The 14,989-nt window shown below is 39.6% G+C and overlaps 1 protein-coding gene across 3 annotated transcripts in view; it reads left to right on the top strand.

Moving 5' to 3' along the window:
• LOC307017731 (serine/threonine-protein kinase PAK 3) overlaps positions 1–14,989 on the top strand; it is a 45,739-nt gene that overhangs the window by 586 nt on the left and 30,164 nt on the right. Inside the window, exons 2-3 of one of the 3 annotated variants that reach the window (XM_079647465.1) lie at positions 437–469; positions 565–664. The exons of 1 other annotated variant lie outside the window; for it this stretch is intronic. The gene's annotated coding sequence lies outside the window, so the exon portion shown is untranslated. Of the gene's footprint in view, positions 1–436; positions 470–564; positions 665–5,007; positions 5,027–14,989 lie in introns of those variants that run through there. One more of the 3 variants, XM_079647467.1, reaches the window with a different exon arrangement.

Raw genomic sequence — 14,989 nt, 5'->3', positions numbered from 1 at the left:
GGAGCTGATTATTATTTGAATTTGTCTCGAAAGCGCTGGGGACGCTGTAGTACATATGCCAGGCCTGTAAGTGGCGCTGTAGTCTGCACAAAAGCAGAATCAGCACTTGCAAAAACAGGGCTGCAAATAGAGCGAAATGAGGCATGGCTAAAATGCATGATCTGTTTGGTATTTTGAAACTTCACAGACATGTTTTATATTAGGTATGGCCCTACAATATATGTTTCAACTATAGCATGATAGGTCCACTTTAATTTGAATTTGAGTCAATGTGCAGAATTTATTAAGGCCCATAATTAGATGTCCAGAGTGCATTTTAAGAGCAACCATAACAAAAGAGAAATATCACAACCTCTTGCAGTTATATAATAAGCCTAAATCTGAAAATATATCTTCATATATTTCACACTCTTGTCTTCTCTCTTCACATATGGAGGAGTGACTGTGGATTAAACCCAAAGATCATAAGGTAAGGTTGCACACAGTAGTATTGACACATTTTGGGTGTTGCAATGTGCCAGTTTAAAGCTAAAAAAAACAAATGGGTTACCCTGTTTACCACAGTATGACAGCCATGGTTACAATCCACAAACCGTTTGTTGGCTCTTTGGACGACATGGATGACATCCATCTTTAAAGTCAACTTCAAGGTCCAACCTCCAAGGTAGTCCCGATTCTATCATTACTCCCCTGACCAGTGTCTGGATTAAGCCTGAAATAATAGCTTTGGTTGTGTAGTAATGGGCTATTTTGATAAAGTACCAGGACCGCCTCTTGACACGTCCATCTCCACATAATCGGGGTCGATCACCACAACATTGCAGCTGTTGAAAGTGTTTGATAAAGGCCAATATTGAAGACACAGATTGGTCCTTGTTTGAAGAGGCAAATTGGCCAGTGTTTCTCAAGCCGAAACCAAATCTCCAGATGACTAAGAGCTTATATTTGATCCGCCTGTTGTCTGAATCTGATTTGTGCTGTGAATGTTAACCTCCTGGTGGAGCGTTTTATCATTAATGGTTCAAAGAAATACAATTGTACACACATGTATGTTTCATGCTTTATGCAGAATTACTACTTACAACAATGGAGTCCAAACTGCTTCTATGATCCCGTGCTAATAATCACATTTCTTTCGAGAAAATACATCAGTATATTTTAACTCTAGGATCTATATTCTTTGGTATATATATAGAAAATATTCATGGGGTACTTTACTGATCCTTTGTTGCTAAGTATGGCTTATTAGGTTTTTACGAGGAGAACTGCTGAAGGTTTGCAAATGATCACTTGCTACTAGGAATGTTGTGTCCATTTACAGTGCATCCGGAAAGTATTCATACCTCGTCATTTTTTCCACTTTTTGTTATGTTACATTCATATTTCAAAATGATTAAATAATCTTTTCCTCAACATTCGAGACACCATACCCCATAATGACCATGTGGAAAAAGTTTTAAAATATTTTTGTAAATGACTTAAAAATAAAGGACTCAAATATCACATAAGCACAAGTATTCAGACCCTTTACTCAATACTTTGTTGAGGCACCTTTGGCAGCAATTACAGCCTCAAGTCTTCTTGAGTATGATGCTTCAAGCTTGACACACCTTTCTTTGGGCAGTTTCTCCCATTCTTCTTTGCAGATTGTCTCAAGCTTCATCAGGTTGGATGGGGAGCGTCGGTGCACAGCCATTTTCAGATGTCTCCAGAGACGTTCAATCGGGGTAAAGTCTGGGCTCTGGCTGGGCCACTCAAGGACATTCACAGACTTGTCCTGAAGTCGCTCCTTTGTTATCGTGGCTGTGTGCTTAGGGTCCTTTAAAGGTGAACCTTTGCCCCAGTCTGAGGTCCAGAGTGCTCTGGAGCAGCTTTTCAACCTCATGACTTGGTTTGTGCTCTGATATGCACTGTCAACGGTCGGACCTCATATCGACAGGTGTGTTTTTTTCTAAGTCGTGTCCAATCAATTTAATTGACCACAAGTGGACTCCAATCAAGCAATATAAACATTTCAAGGATGATCAATGGAAACAGGATGCACTTGAGCTCAATTTTCAGTGTCAAAGCAAAGGGTGTGAATACTTATGTACATGTGATATTTAATTTAATAATTTTTAACATGTTTGCAAAAATTCTTTTAAAATGTTTTTGCTTTGTCATTATTGGGTATTGTGTGTGGGATACACAATGAATTTAATCCATTTAGAAATAAGGCTGTAACATAACAAAATGGGAAAAAAGTTAAGGGGTATGAATACTTTTCTGTGGAAACACATACAATAATTTTCCAGACCTGTATAACTTTAGTAGTAGTTTATTAGAATAAAACACATTGCAAAACTCCAACATCCCATGTATGGCTATACTGTAAAGTGGGACATCAGGGGGGAGGCCATGAATATATGAAAAAAAGCATGATATGTTGGAGACGAGACATGATTCATAGTTCATGTTCAGTTATGTCATGAATACAACATTTGCTTAAAGGTAGGTAAGAATGAAGAAACCAGCTCGAGTAAGCTAGAATTTGCAAGTACACTACCGAAAACAATCTGCCCCTTCCTTCAGACTTCCTTACAGAGCCCTTCCTCCAACACACACAAACTCGCACATGATCAATGAGGGCACGAGATAAGTTTGTGCACGAGGTGGAAGGCTGACAGGCAAGTAGGCCATCCAGATATCTGCCGCGGGCCGAGGCAGATAATTGGACAGCGCCACGGCTTCCACAGATGAAATATTTGTATATATTTATTGTCAAAGCATTTAATATATTCATTCCTATCGGGATGTTAAGAGCATTCCATGGAATATAACAAAAAGTGTTTCTGAAGTGAATTACCTACCCTACCTTTAAGTATGTTGCGGTAATGATTAAAGAAAGGCCTCTCCAATTATAATCAAATGCCTCTTTAATAACAAACACAGCCTATTCAGTGATTGGCAAACTCCTCTTGGGGAAAAGGCCACCATTAACCAATAAATCAAATAAAGCCTGGGAGTGTTAGGTTATCAAGCAAAGATAATTGGTATGAATGGAGGTAATGGAAAAGTGCACAAAATCCCCTTCAACCAGAAAAGTACAATGTCAAAAAGAGTCTCATTAGGAGCTAGCTGAAATTATAACTGAAATGACGTTTGCATTAAATGAAGAAAGGACCAGTGAGCCTGAGGTGTGCAATCGTCTACCTTCCTTCTAATGAGCAGTAAGAAAATATGCAATCTCCCTCTGATTGGCCAACAGGGGACATTATCCAAGCTGCTCTCGATTCTTAATGATGAACCAGTCCTCACACTCTGCATCAGGTGATCTGAATAACCCCCCTTTCAACTCATTGGGAAATGTGACTTTCATCTTAAATAATTTGGCTAAAGTGACAACAAGTACCAAAGACTGAGGGACTGCCACAAGTACACGTCTGATAAGTCAGTCAGCACTTAACCTCCATTTTGATCTTTGTTTAAACAGACAGAAATATGAACACCTGGCACATTTCTCAATATGGCTTAATTGGTAGGTACTGCTACATTGAGAGTAATGTTAGACAATACCGTCACAGCTTGTAATTAAGCTTCTTCGTTAATGTGGGACACAACTGTAAAGAGAAATTGTGCAGAAGGTGGTCAACGGCCAGTACTGACACCTGGATTTCCTGGATATTCTTGTTGTCCTCCAAATAACCACTAGAGGGAGACAAAATATGAGCTTAAAAAAATGCTGCTCACCATAGTCTGTATTATTCTACAGAATTGCCCCTTAACAGTATATTTATTTATCTCTTTCTCTTTATTTGTTTCTGTTTCTTTTTACTTTTCACTGTGTGGTAGCAATAAGGAGGATTTAATTACTTCAGTGCTGCAAATGTTTAACCTAAAGCCACTCAGCTTTCTCAAGAAGTTGGTTTATTTTCCAATAGACAAGATTTCTCTCTTGGTTGTTGTGTGATCATGAGAGGTCCTCACATGGTGTTTGGTATGACTGATGGGTCAAAACAACAGAGTGGCCTCATTCCTCCCAGAGAGAGACTCCAGCTCTACCATCTGCAGCTGTAGCAACAGGAGAGTTTATGTTTTTTAGGTAAACGTTGCCTCTAGTGGAAATAAATGAAAACACTACCAGCCAGTTTCTCTATTGATACTAGTGGCTGGAATTTTGGCTTTCTCTAAATCATCAGGGGCTCATGATGACTGGCAACTGAGAAATAGTTCAGGTCCAAAAATATTGATGATATTATTTGGTATTAGTTGTGATGCTTAATACATTTTGTTTTCTCACACATATATTCCCAACATGTGTAAATACAATACACTATACTGCTGCTTTTACTCTAGCGTTCACTAAAGTTGGTATGGCCAGATTTAGATGAATTTTTTTTAAACACGCAGTATGTATATCCACTTAAATTTGAGATTTATGCAGATTAAAAACATTTTACTGATTTATCCACCTGCTGGCATTTAATCTTAGTCTTAATACAAAAAATGAGCCATCATACGACATATACCGGTACACACAAAAAACAAATCATAAATCCTGCTAAAGAACAGAAGCAGAAAAATAAGGCAATATTTCTCTGATTAAAAACTGTCAAATGTGTAATTTTGTAATAAAATATAAAATGGAGTCAGTTACCCCTGGAAACTAATATTTCACATGCAAAATGATGTCTTTCTAAATAAGAAATGAACTGGAAGAAATACTGAATTTGTTTATGTAACCGTAGACAGGACTCTTTTTTTCTCTCCGGACAGGTTCCTCTCATTTGATATTCTCTGCTGTTGAGTTGACAGCTTGCTCCTAATTGGGTTCTAAATCAGCGCCACAGACTCTCCCCCTTTATAATCTCTGAGGAAGGGGAAAACGAAGAGAGGGTACCTGTCCCCCCCCTCCTCTGCCCCTCTCTTTTCTCATGTTAATGGCGGTGTGGTCCTCGATCCCGGGCACCATCTGCCCTTCTTCAGGGTTTGGGCCCCAAGCACTCCAGACGTGTCCTTTTGTTTGCGTGTGTCCAAGCAGAAAGTGGTGAGTACACATGGTTCCTGTGGCCCAAAAGGCTCCTCCATCAAGAGCACGAGCCTGCTGTTCATTAGCCTACATCTGACAGAGGGGGGGGGGGGGCGCGTCGCGTGCCCTGTGTGCAGCAGCAGCAGCATCAGGGGGGTCCGCCGTTTGTTCCGCTGTGAGTGTTGTTCACATTTTATGTGTGATGTCATCGTAAGTAACCGTCGCTGAGGGATGACTCGACAGGTCAACATGCTCTTCAGACTGTAGACTGTGATAACACTCCAACCACATAAATGCCTGAAAATAAACATTATTTTTAAATATTATAAAAACGCTAATCTTAATTTAAAATAGGTGTAACAACCATTAAAGTTAATGCTTAAGTCGGAAGTAATATTTTATGATTTTTGAGTCAAACTCACCCAGATTGTGATGCTATTGGACCGTTATTAGGCATTAAATACTATTATAGCAAACTATAACTAAGTTAAAGGAATGACTAAAAGGAAAACGCCGTGTGAAATGTTTTTTATGAAAACACATTCAATTAAATCATCGCGCACACTTAAAATAATGAAAGGGCATACTATTGCTTTTTACACAAACTTTAGTTAAATAGCACACAACAAAAAACTATATCACAAAAGCACCTCAGCACTAAAACATGGGAGTCAAGGTCACAGGTCCTCAGTATATCCCCCGTACACTGAACCAAAGGGAGTAGATTGTTGATGTGCATCATCCCCACTGAGCTCACTCATAATTGGGTGTCTCCGATGTGCCAGATGGATGAATGACCTGAAGGATGGAGACCTAACTATGGCTGCCCTTTCTCAATTTCATTACTGTGGGGTGGGGGAGTAACATGATCAGAATGTCATTTGCAATCTTGGGAAGAATAATTGCAAACGTGCTGCGATAACCTTTGATATGACTAACTTGATTGCAAAGCAAATTACTCTGCAGAAAGAAAAAAATCAATCAATGTTGGATAGATTCAAAGTTTGATTAAGCAAAATAGGTTAATAATGTGCTCGCTAAGACGTGGTCTGGATTTTAACTAAAAAGAAAGCCCACTAGAACTTTTTTGGTGAAAATAAAAATAAGTTGGGGCATAAGTGGGTATTACATTTATTGACATAACAATCATGAGACATTTGCAAAGGGAAAGTAGACGAAATACTGATCCAGGCAAGTGTAGCCTACAGGTGTGGCTTAATGGATGGTCTGCTGGTCACAATCCTCATGACATGACAGGCTAACCTCCCAGTTACCCGACATGACAACCACAAGCAGATTATGACTTTCCATCGGGCCTACCCTCCTCATTTACAGAGCTACATGCTGCTGGCTGCATTGAGATTAGTTATTGAACTGTTGAAGCAAAGGGGAACAAGGCCGCTTCAGAAGCACAGCACACAATGAGGCAGCTGTCAGAGGGAGGGGCTTCAGAGACCGCTGTTGTTATGGATAGGACTTTTTTGTGTTTTGGGATAGGTGCGCCTGTCATGCTCTAATTAATATTGACACGAGGCTTGAGGCTTGATGGAGGATAGAGCATAAACAGGGATTATTACACAGAGAAATTACCACAGAGGTAAAGAGAATAATCTGAATATCCATGAGGTGAAACAGTACGCGAAATGTGCAAGTAGCCCTCTCCGATATTGACATAATGATTAGGCAAAATAATATGGAACAACTAATATAACCTAATGTTCTATCGTTAAGATTGCGCAATAATGGGTAGAGCTAAAAAACACAAAAAAAGTGTTGAGAATTCTGCTACATTTGATTGGGCTGTGCTCATGTTGCTATTGTGTAACAACTGAAGGGTAACTGACCTTTACAAACCCCTCTCTAGCCCCCTGAGGCTGCGTTCAACACCCCCACCCCTGTTTTATATTCAGATGCATCAGAGCCAATGTCCTTGCAAGTTGTGTCAAGTTAGACAATAACTGTGTCATTTTATGCTGCTGCCCTGAATGATATACAGTGGGGCAAAAAAGCATTTAGTCAGCCACCAATTGTGCAAGTTCTCCCACTTAAAAAGATGAGAGAGGCCTGTAATTGTCATCCTAGGTATACCTCAACTACGAGAGACAAAATGAGAAAAAAAATTCCAGAAAATCACATTGTCTGATTTTTAAAGACTTTATTTGCAAATTATGGTGGAAAATAAGTATTTGGTCAATAACAAAAGTTAATCTCAATACTTTGTTATATACCCTTTGTTGGCAATGACAGAGGTCAAACGTTTTCTGTAAGTCTTCACAAGGTTTTCACACACTGTTGCTGGTATTTTGGCCCATTCCTCCATGCAGATCTCCTCTAGAGCAGTGATGTTTTGGGGCTGTCGCTGGGCAACACAGTCTTTCAACTCCCTCCAAAGATTTTCTATGGGGTTGAGATTTGGAGACTGGCTAGGCCACTCCAGGACCTTGAAATGCTTCTTACGAAGCCACTCCTTCGTTGCCCGGGCGGTGTGTTTGGGATCATTGTCATGCTGAAAGACCCAGCCACGTTTCATCTTCAATGCCCTTGCTGATGGAAGGAGGTTGTCACTCAAAATCTCACGATACATGGCCCCATTCATTCTTTCCTTTACACGGATCAGTCGTCCTGGTCCCTTTGCAGAAAAACAGCCCCAAAGCATGATGTTTCCACCCCCATGTTTCACAGTAGGTATGGTGTTCTTTGGATGCAACTCAGCATTCTTTCTCCTTGAAACACGTCTAGTTGAGTTTTTACCAAAAAGTTCTATTTTGGTTTCATCTGACCATATGACATTCTCCCAATCCTCTTCTGGATCATCTAAATGCTCTCTAGCAAACTTCAGACGGGCCTTGACATGTACTGGCTTAAGAAGGGGGACACGTCTGGCACTGCAGGATTTGAGTCCCTGGCGGCATAGTGTGTTACTGATGGTAGCCTTTGTTACTTTGGTCCCAGCTCTCTGCAGGTCATTGACTAGGTCGCCCCGTGTGGTTCTGGGATTTTTGCTCACCGTTCTTGTGATCATTTTGACCCCACGGGGTGAGATCTTGCGCGGAGCCCCAGATCGAGGGAGATTATCAGTGGTCTTGTATGTCTTCCTTTTTCTAATAATTGCTCCCACAGTTGATTTCTTCACACCAAGCTGCTTACCTATTGCAGATTCAGTCTTCCCAGCCTGGTGCAGGTCTACAATTTTGTTTCTGGTGTCCTTTGACAGCTCTTTGGTCTTGGCCATAGTGGAGTTTGGAGTGTGACTGTTTGAGGTTGTGGACAGGTGTCTTTTATACTGATAACGAGTTCAAACAGGTGCCATTAATACAGTTAACAAGTGGAGGACAGAGGAGGCTCTTAAAGAAGAAGTTACAGGTCTGTGAGAGCCAGAAATCTTGTTTGTTTGTTGGTGACCAAATACTTATTTTCCACCATCATTTGCAAATAAATTCTTTAAAAATCAGACAATTTGATTTTCTGGATTTTTTTTTTCTCATTTCGTCTCTCATAGTTGAGGTATACCTAGGATGATAATTACAGGCCTCTCTCATCTTTTTAAGTGGGAGAACTTGCACAATTGGTGGCTGAAAAAATACCTTTTTGCCCCACTGTACCTGTTTTGTCATGTTGCATTAATACTGAAATAATATGGAACCAGAGTTGTTCAGTTATATCATTCAAGACAGATACTCATTACTCAGTAAGCATAAATAATGCTTTCTGACTCGTCTGACAGTGTCCAAAAGAAATATAAACCGATTTGTAAAAGCTGAGATGTTGGCTTTTATGCAGGTCATTTTTCATGTTTGTAAATGTTTGTGTCACATTATAATATCAAACAGTTGCCCGCTTTAAAGTCTAAGATCATTTAAGTATAAGATGGATTTGTTTATTGTAGATTTCACTGTCACACAAATGTTAAAAATCCCCTAATCCCTCTTAAGAACGGATTTACCAGACCGTGTTACAATCCAGAGGTTATAGTATGTTTATATGGGAAAATATAAACAGCTGGATGAGACTTAAAATCAAACAAAGGAGTAGTAGCAGTGCACGCAGGATTGTCCAGGTTTCTTCTACAATGTTGCACTTTAGACTAAATAATTTCTTTCAATAGCAAGACAATCGTGCGGTCATGATGGATTTTTGTTGGCCGTTGTGAAAGATGCATTGCATGGCCCACTCGACAAAAAACGATTTTCCTTTAGGATTTTGCAATTTTGCAGAAAGTACATGTTTATGATATTTGAATGTTCTGTTCAGCAGGATCATTTCCACATATTAACACCACTTTTACAGAAGTTGAAGCATAAATCCAATTGCTAGAAGCTAATAGCTAATGTAATGCTATAAACAACATGACAGTTGCTTGACTTTACGTCTAAGATAAATGTGGCTAAGGTTCGTCGTGATGACGTTTAGTTGTGTAACGCTTAAATGCTTCAAACCAGTAGGGTATACAGTGCGCTTGTCTTACCCACAGACCTTGTTTCAAGCATTTAACCAAAAACAGATTTAAACTTTGAGCCAAAGGAGCCCGGAAGTGCTAAAATGCTAACTCATTTCCAGGTTTAGGATTCATAGTTGTTTTCAAAATAAAACAGATTTGGCATCATCAGTTTATTATCACTCCAAATGTAGATAAACATTGTGAGAGATACATGTTGTTTGATTACCCTCACTAGCAGAGCACATACTGGAGAACGAGTTAAATTAAATGCTCTGTCATTATTATATCCTCTTTGAGTAAACATGTTGAAACACATCCTACATTTAAATCCTGTCAAAAGAGCCAAGGTGTTAAGTGCACCACATTAAACCGCACTATAATCCGTAATTACTGTGCTCAGCTGCTGACATGACTGTATCTCACTCAATGATGAATAGACTTAATGAGCTCTTGTACAGTAGCTAACCTATCAATAGGTTACCCATAATCAGCAGAATAGAGGCCTACTAACCTAAATTATTTTCCTTTGGGTGTAATCTCTGCTGTCCCGGCGCAAACAAAAAGTAGTGTTCCTGTTTGTGAGGGTATGTGGCATGCATGAGCTGCTGCGTGACCCATTATCTTTTACATGCCAAGTTACCACTGCAGTGCTTAGAAGTTAATCTGATGTGGTATCTGATGTAGAGCATTTGATACACTGCCCACAGCAGGCAACCATCTATCGTTTTATCCACTACCATCAGCACACTTAAAGCAATATGTTCTAATATTGTGTATATGCTTTATAGTAGTGGAGTATAAGTGCAATATATTGTCTTTCAACACAACATTGTAAAAACTAATGTGGACGAAAATGAAACAGTTGATTTAAGTGTGCAGTTAAATCAAGTTCTTGTTAAGCATAAACCTGCAATTTTGAGAATATTACTGCTACTATTGTTTCAAATATCTATTAGTATTATAGCATTATCAATTCACACTATAGACCTGCCTTATAAACAGGGGTGCACACAACTTTCTCAGTGAGGTACTCAGATGAGTACCTGGAGTCAGTGTTTGGTACTCCAACTTCTGGCTCCCCTCAAAGTTCCCATGAAGCCCTCTGTATCCGTAGTGGAGTGCAGAGCTTCGTGACCACAGAGCGTGTGAACGTTGTGATCAGCTGTTTTAGCGCAGTGCTGCTGTGCAGACCAACGTTAACAGCAGCCCTGTCTGTGCACACGGAAACCGACTCTGTCGTCCGGTGATCTAACCGCCTTCTGGAAAAGCTTCACAAGTACGTCGGTACGCAAATGCGCTTTGTGACACAAGTGACGGTACGCATTTCAGATTGTTGCCACGCATGCGTACCTGCGTACCAGTTATGTGCACCCCTGCTTATAAACCAGTATTTGAGTGTGATAAAAAGGGTCTTCTATTCTTGAATTCAGACAAAGACACTGTGTTACTTGCTTATAGGACGGTTGTAACTAGCAGAAACAAACTGTGCTGTCCTACCTGATGTCAGCATTGACTGAAAGGAAATTTTACAGTAGTTGTTTCGACAAGATATATTTTCAGACATAGGTGAAAGGTGAGAGATTTTATTGATTGCCATAGCTTAAAGCAAAGTTTAGTTCAGTGGGATTCACCCAAGCATTCATCTCCTCTGATACATCATCGTTTCCTGCGGGCTTGTGTTTCTCTCTGAAGCTTCTCTCTACCTCTGCTCCCAAGGCACACTGAGCTCTGCCATAATATGATCATCTAAACCATCATTTGATATGGTTTATACAGTCCTGATTGACCAGTGCTCTGACTCCAGACCAAAGAACAGATCATCTCAAACCATTATTTTTTTCCAATTTGCACAATGATACATTCTTCTTGGATGATAAGGAAGGATAATCAGGAAATGCTGCTTCATACACGGCAGCAATGAGGACATTTCTCTTGGACTTTTGGCGAGCCTTGGTAAACCAAAGTTTGTTTAGATATAAAGTGGATTGAACCGGAGTGCAAAGCTTCACAATCGTACAATTAGAAAAACTAAACAATCCCACAGCAGCAATGCAATATATTTGCTTTCCCCAGAAGGAAGAACATTTCATAAGACTAAAGGAACCAATGGAGGTGCACACATTTGTGCCAAATGCTAACCTAATCACATTGACAATGCTAAGAGGCTGATGTCAGCAGGTTAAAGGGTTACCATGTTCACAAAAACAGAATGTCTTGTTCAGGTTCATATTTGTATTTATTCCTCTGCTGTGACATGTTGACATGCTTTAATGTTCAGAAGCGGTTAGTGTGTTGGATAGAAACTCCTTTCTTTGGGATGACTTACATTTACTTTGGGTTGCATTAACAAAACAAGTCTTAAACACGCTTATAATTACAGGCAGAGAAAGCTTATATACTGAGGTTACAAAACAGGTTTTGAGGAACCTGATTATGTTAGACTACTGATTAGATTATTAGTCAGGATATATGTGGGATATATATGTAGGTTATATTTCATTTTGAATGAGATTTTCTCCCCTCTCCCCACAACATCAGTAATTTCCAGACAGAGCTTATTACAAAATGTCACCACAGAGATGTGCTTTGCCTCCGAGGATATTTATAGGATTCATTACATAAACCTGATCAGTGACAGCAGCCTATGGGTAGCAACTAGTAAATCATGCTCCTCCTAACTGCTCCTGAGCTTTAGGAAATCATCTGCCTTCAGTGTTACTCGGCTAAGTTTATGATTGAATGTCACATATTTAGCAGAATGTGGAATAGAGAAAATCAGTCAATAAGCAGCTGCTGGATCTGATAGGGGGTGAGACACAAGACCAGACAGAAGCAGAGGGGGATCATTTGTGTGAGAGATTTGTCTTACCTTCATATTACCATGTCTGTTGTGCTGATTTAATTAAAACATTTCAAGCATTCTTAACCATGGTGACTTACAATGAGGGACCAGGTATGGGGTTCAATTCTTCTAAAGGACACGACACCATCACAAATGGCTGTGAGAGTACTAGAAAATATGTGACCTTTCTGATCATTTGTTTCCCAGTCTGAGTACAAAACACCTGCTCATCTCTTGAAGCAAACTGAACACATTAATCCAGGTGAAAAGAGTAATCCTTGGTTAATTCCACCTCACTTGAATCTACAAAACAAAGGTAGAAAGAAAGCTTAAAGAAGCATCCTTTGTGGCCGACGTCAGTGCAGTCATTCAAGGAAGTGGATATGTGTGTGTATATATCTGTGTTAGTGTGTTATGTCTCTGTTGGGTAGTGAGTCCAGAATCCGGCCAGGGCCCAGGAGTTGAGGCTTGAGTTGTTGGTTAGGACAGAAGGGCTCCCGAAGCGGGGGGTCCAAGAGGTCATACCACACCATTGACTGATGTTTGGTCACATGTGCGACCCAGGGCCACATAATGTTTATGCTGACCCTGTTGATGAGCAGAATTAGGCTGACATGAGAAGCACAGCAAAAGAAGGATTACAGTACCATACGTTTTTTATTATAGACACATGCATTTCCAAACATTCGGTCTACCTACGCTGTAAAATGTATTATCTTTTTGATTTACACACGGCACCTATTGCACGTCTGTCCGTCCTGGGAGAGGGATCCCTCCTCTGTTGCTCTCCCTGAGGTTTCTCCCATTTTCCCCTTTTAACTGTGGGTTTTCTCCGGCTTTTTTTTCCTTGTACGATGTGAGGGTCTAAGGACAGAGGGTTTTCTCATACTGATATTCTGCACAAACTGTGCTGTTGTATTTGCTGTAAAGTGTCTTTACTGTAGGGTATTTTTATTCTATGTACAGCACTTTGGCTCGACCAAAAATCGTTTAAAAAAGTGCTATATAAATAGAACTTGATTTGATTTGATAACAGCCTTTTATTACTCATTATACCATGACCAAAGACATGTGGATATTGAGAAAACAAGAGTCACACAGGGGTTCCTCTTGCTGGATTTTGGATGTTTCTTTGTTTGTACGAGTTTCTCTTAAATCCAAGGCCTGTTGAATAAGTCAATCACATGGTTGAGGGTGATTCAGTGTCAGAGCTGTGATGGGCAGCTGACCTTTGCAGGGTATTTCCTATCAGCCAAAAATCTTGCTGGTTTTAGCCACCACGTGAGTCTGACTATTCATAATTACAGTCACATGTAAAAATGGAAAAGCATGGAAAATGTATTAATTTGTGACTGATGCTGGCTTTAACTCGTGGGAGAAAGTTTTATGGGAAAAATGTAAGAAAACTTCCTGGAATGATAATATAAAGAGTGCAATATTAATCCTGCAGTAAAGGGTTGGTCATGCTACTTTTGTTTCCTCAGATTAAAGAGCAACTTGACATTTTTCTGTTTAAACTGCGCCTCACTTCCTCTGCGTTAGTGTACACTGATCTTTAGAGTCTGATGACTGGAGTCAGGGCAAAACCCCTTCTCAAGCTTTCAAATGTTTGCACCGCGCTGCTCTTCTGAATATACATTTGCATTTCTCTTGTGGCTACATTGACAGGGTTTAATCAGGTCTCACTTTTGCAACACTTGTGTGCCTGCAAAGCTGGAAAAAGACTGGTTCTTGTCACTCTGTGCATTGGCTAATTCTTAATTCTGTAACCTATTTAAAAACTAGGAAAGTCTCATGTGTTTATTAGCAAAGACCATGTGTACGTGCATTCAGGTAGTCTATGATTTTAATTATTTATAGCTCCATGTTGTCTAGAGTGTTCAGAAAATATGGTTGCAATTTATGTAAAAGAAAATCACCAAAACCACGTTCTGATTTGAAAAAAAAAGATTTTAAAGGTCATTGTGCTCTTGTTATCGTCATGTTCTCCATTTGAGTGAGCACTGTCACTGAACAGCCATATTTCTCTCCGACATGAAATCGACATTAGAGGGGTTGTCAGGACAACCAGCCATGATTCACAGAGCCTCAGATAGACCTCCACCTTGGGCTTGAAGCACTAGCCATGAGACTGAGCAGATGCTGTGCCTGTCAGCCAATCACAGGTGAGACAGAGGAAAAAGATGACATCATAGGCAAATTAGGGCAAACGCAGCAGGTATTTTGGTTGTCGTGTCCGCCTGCTTATAAACCCAGAGTCACTTTTAGACTCTGACAAACGAAAACTGTTGATGTTTTGGCAGTGAATTCAGAAATAAATTCAGTAGGCAACATCAAAATGTCTCAAAATAGGGGTGAACATGTAGCATTACACTAAATGACAAACATAATATCACCCTTGTGATCAAGTTGCTTAATCAAAAATAGCAATGTGCTCTGGTGAATACTGAACAGGCATACTTTTACAACTTTAATATCTCAAGAAATAAATAATAAGCACTGAGTTTCTTATATTTACTAAGGGAATCTTACTGTACGAAAAAACGAATTATATAAATTTATTTGTATTTATTTTGAGGACTAGGATAGTTGTAAATGAAAGGATTTCCCTTCCAACAACAAATTAAAATCCTCTTTTTACCGTGGTTAAATACATAATAATAATAATAATAATGCATTACATTTTTTATTAGAGCGCTTT

This window comes from Notothenia rossii, assembly GCF_949606895.1.
Source record: "Notothenia rossii genome assembly, chromosome: 9".
NCBI lineage: Eukaryota > Metazoa > Chordata > Actinopteri > Perciformes > Nototheniidae > Notothenia > Notothenia rossii.
The sequence above is the reverse complement of the archived record's forward strand: the minus strand, read 5'-3'. Positions and strand labels throughout refer to the sequence as shown.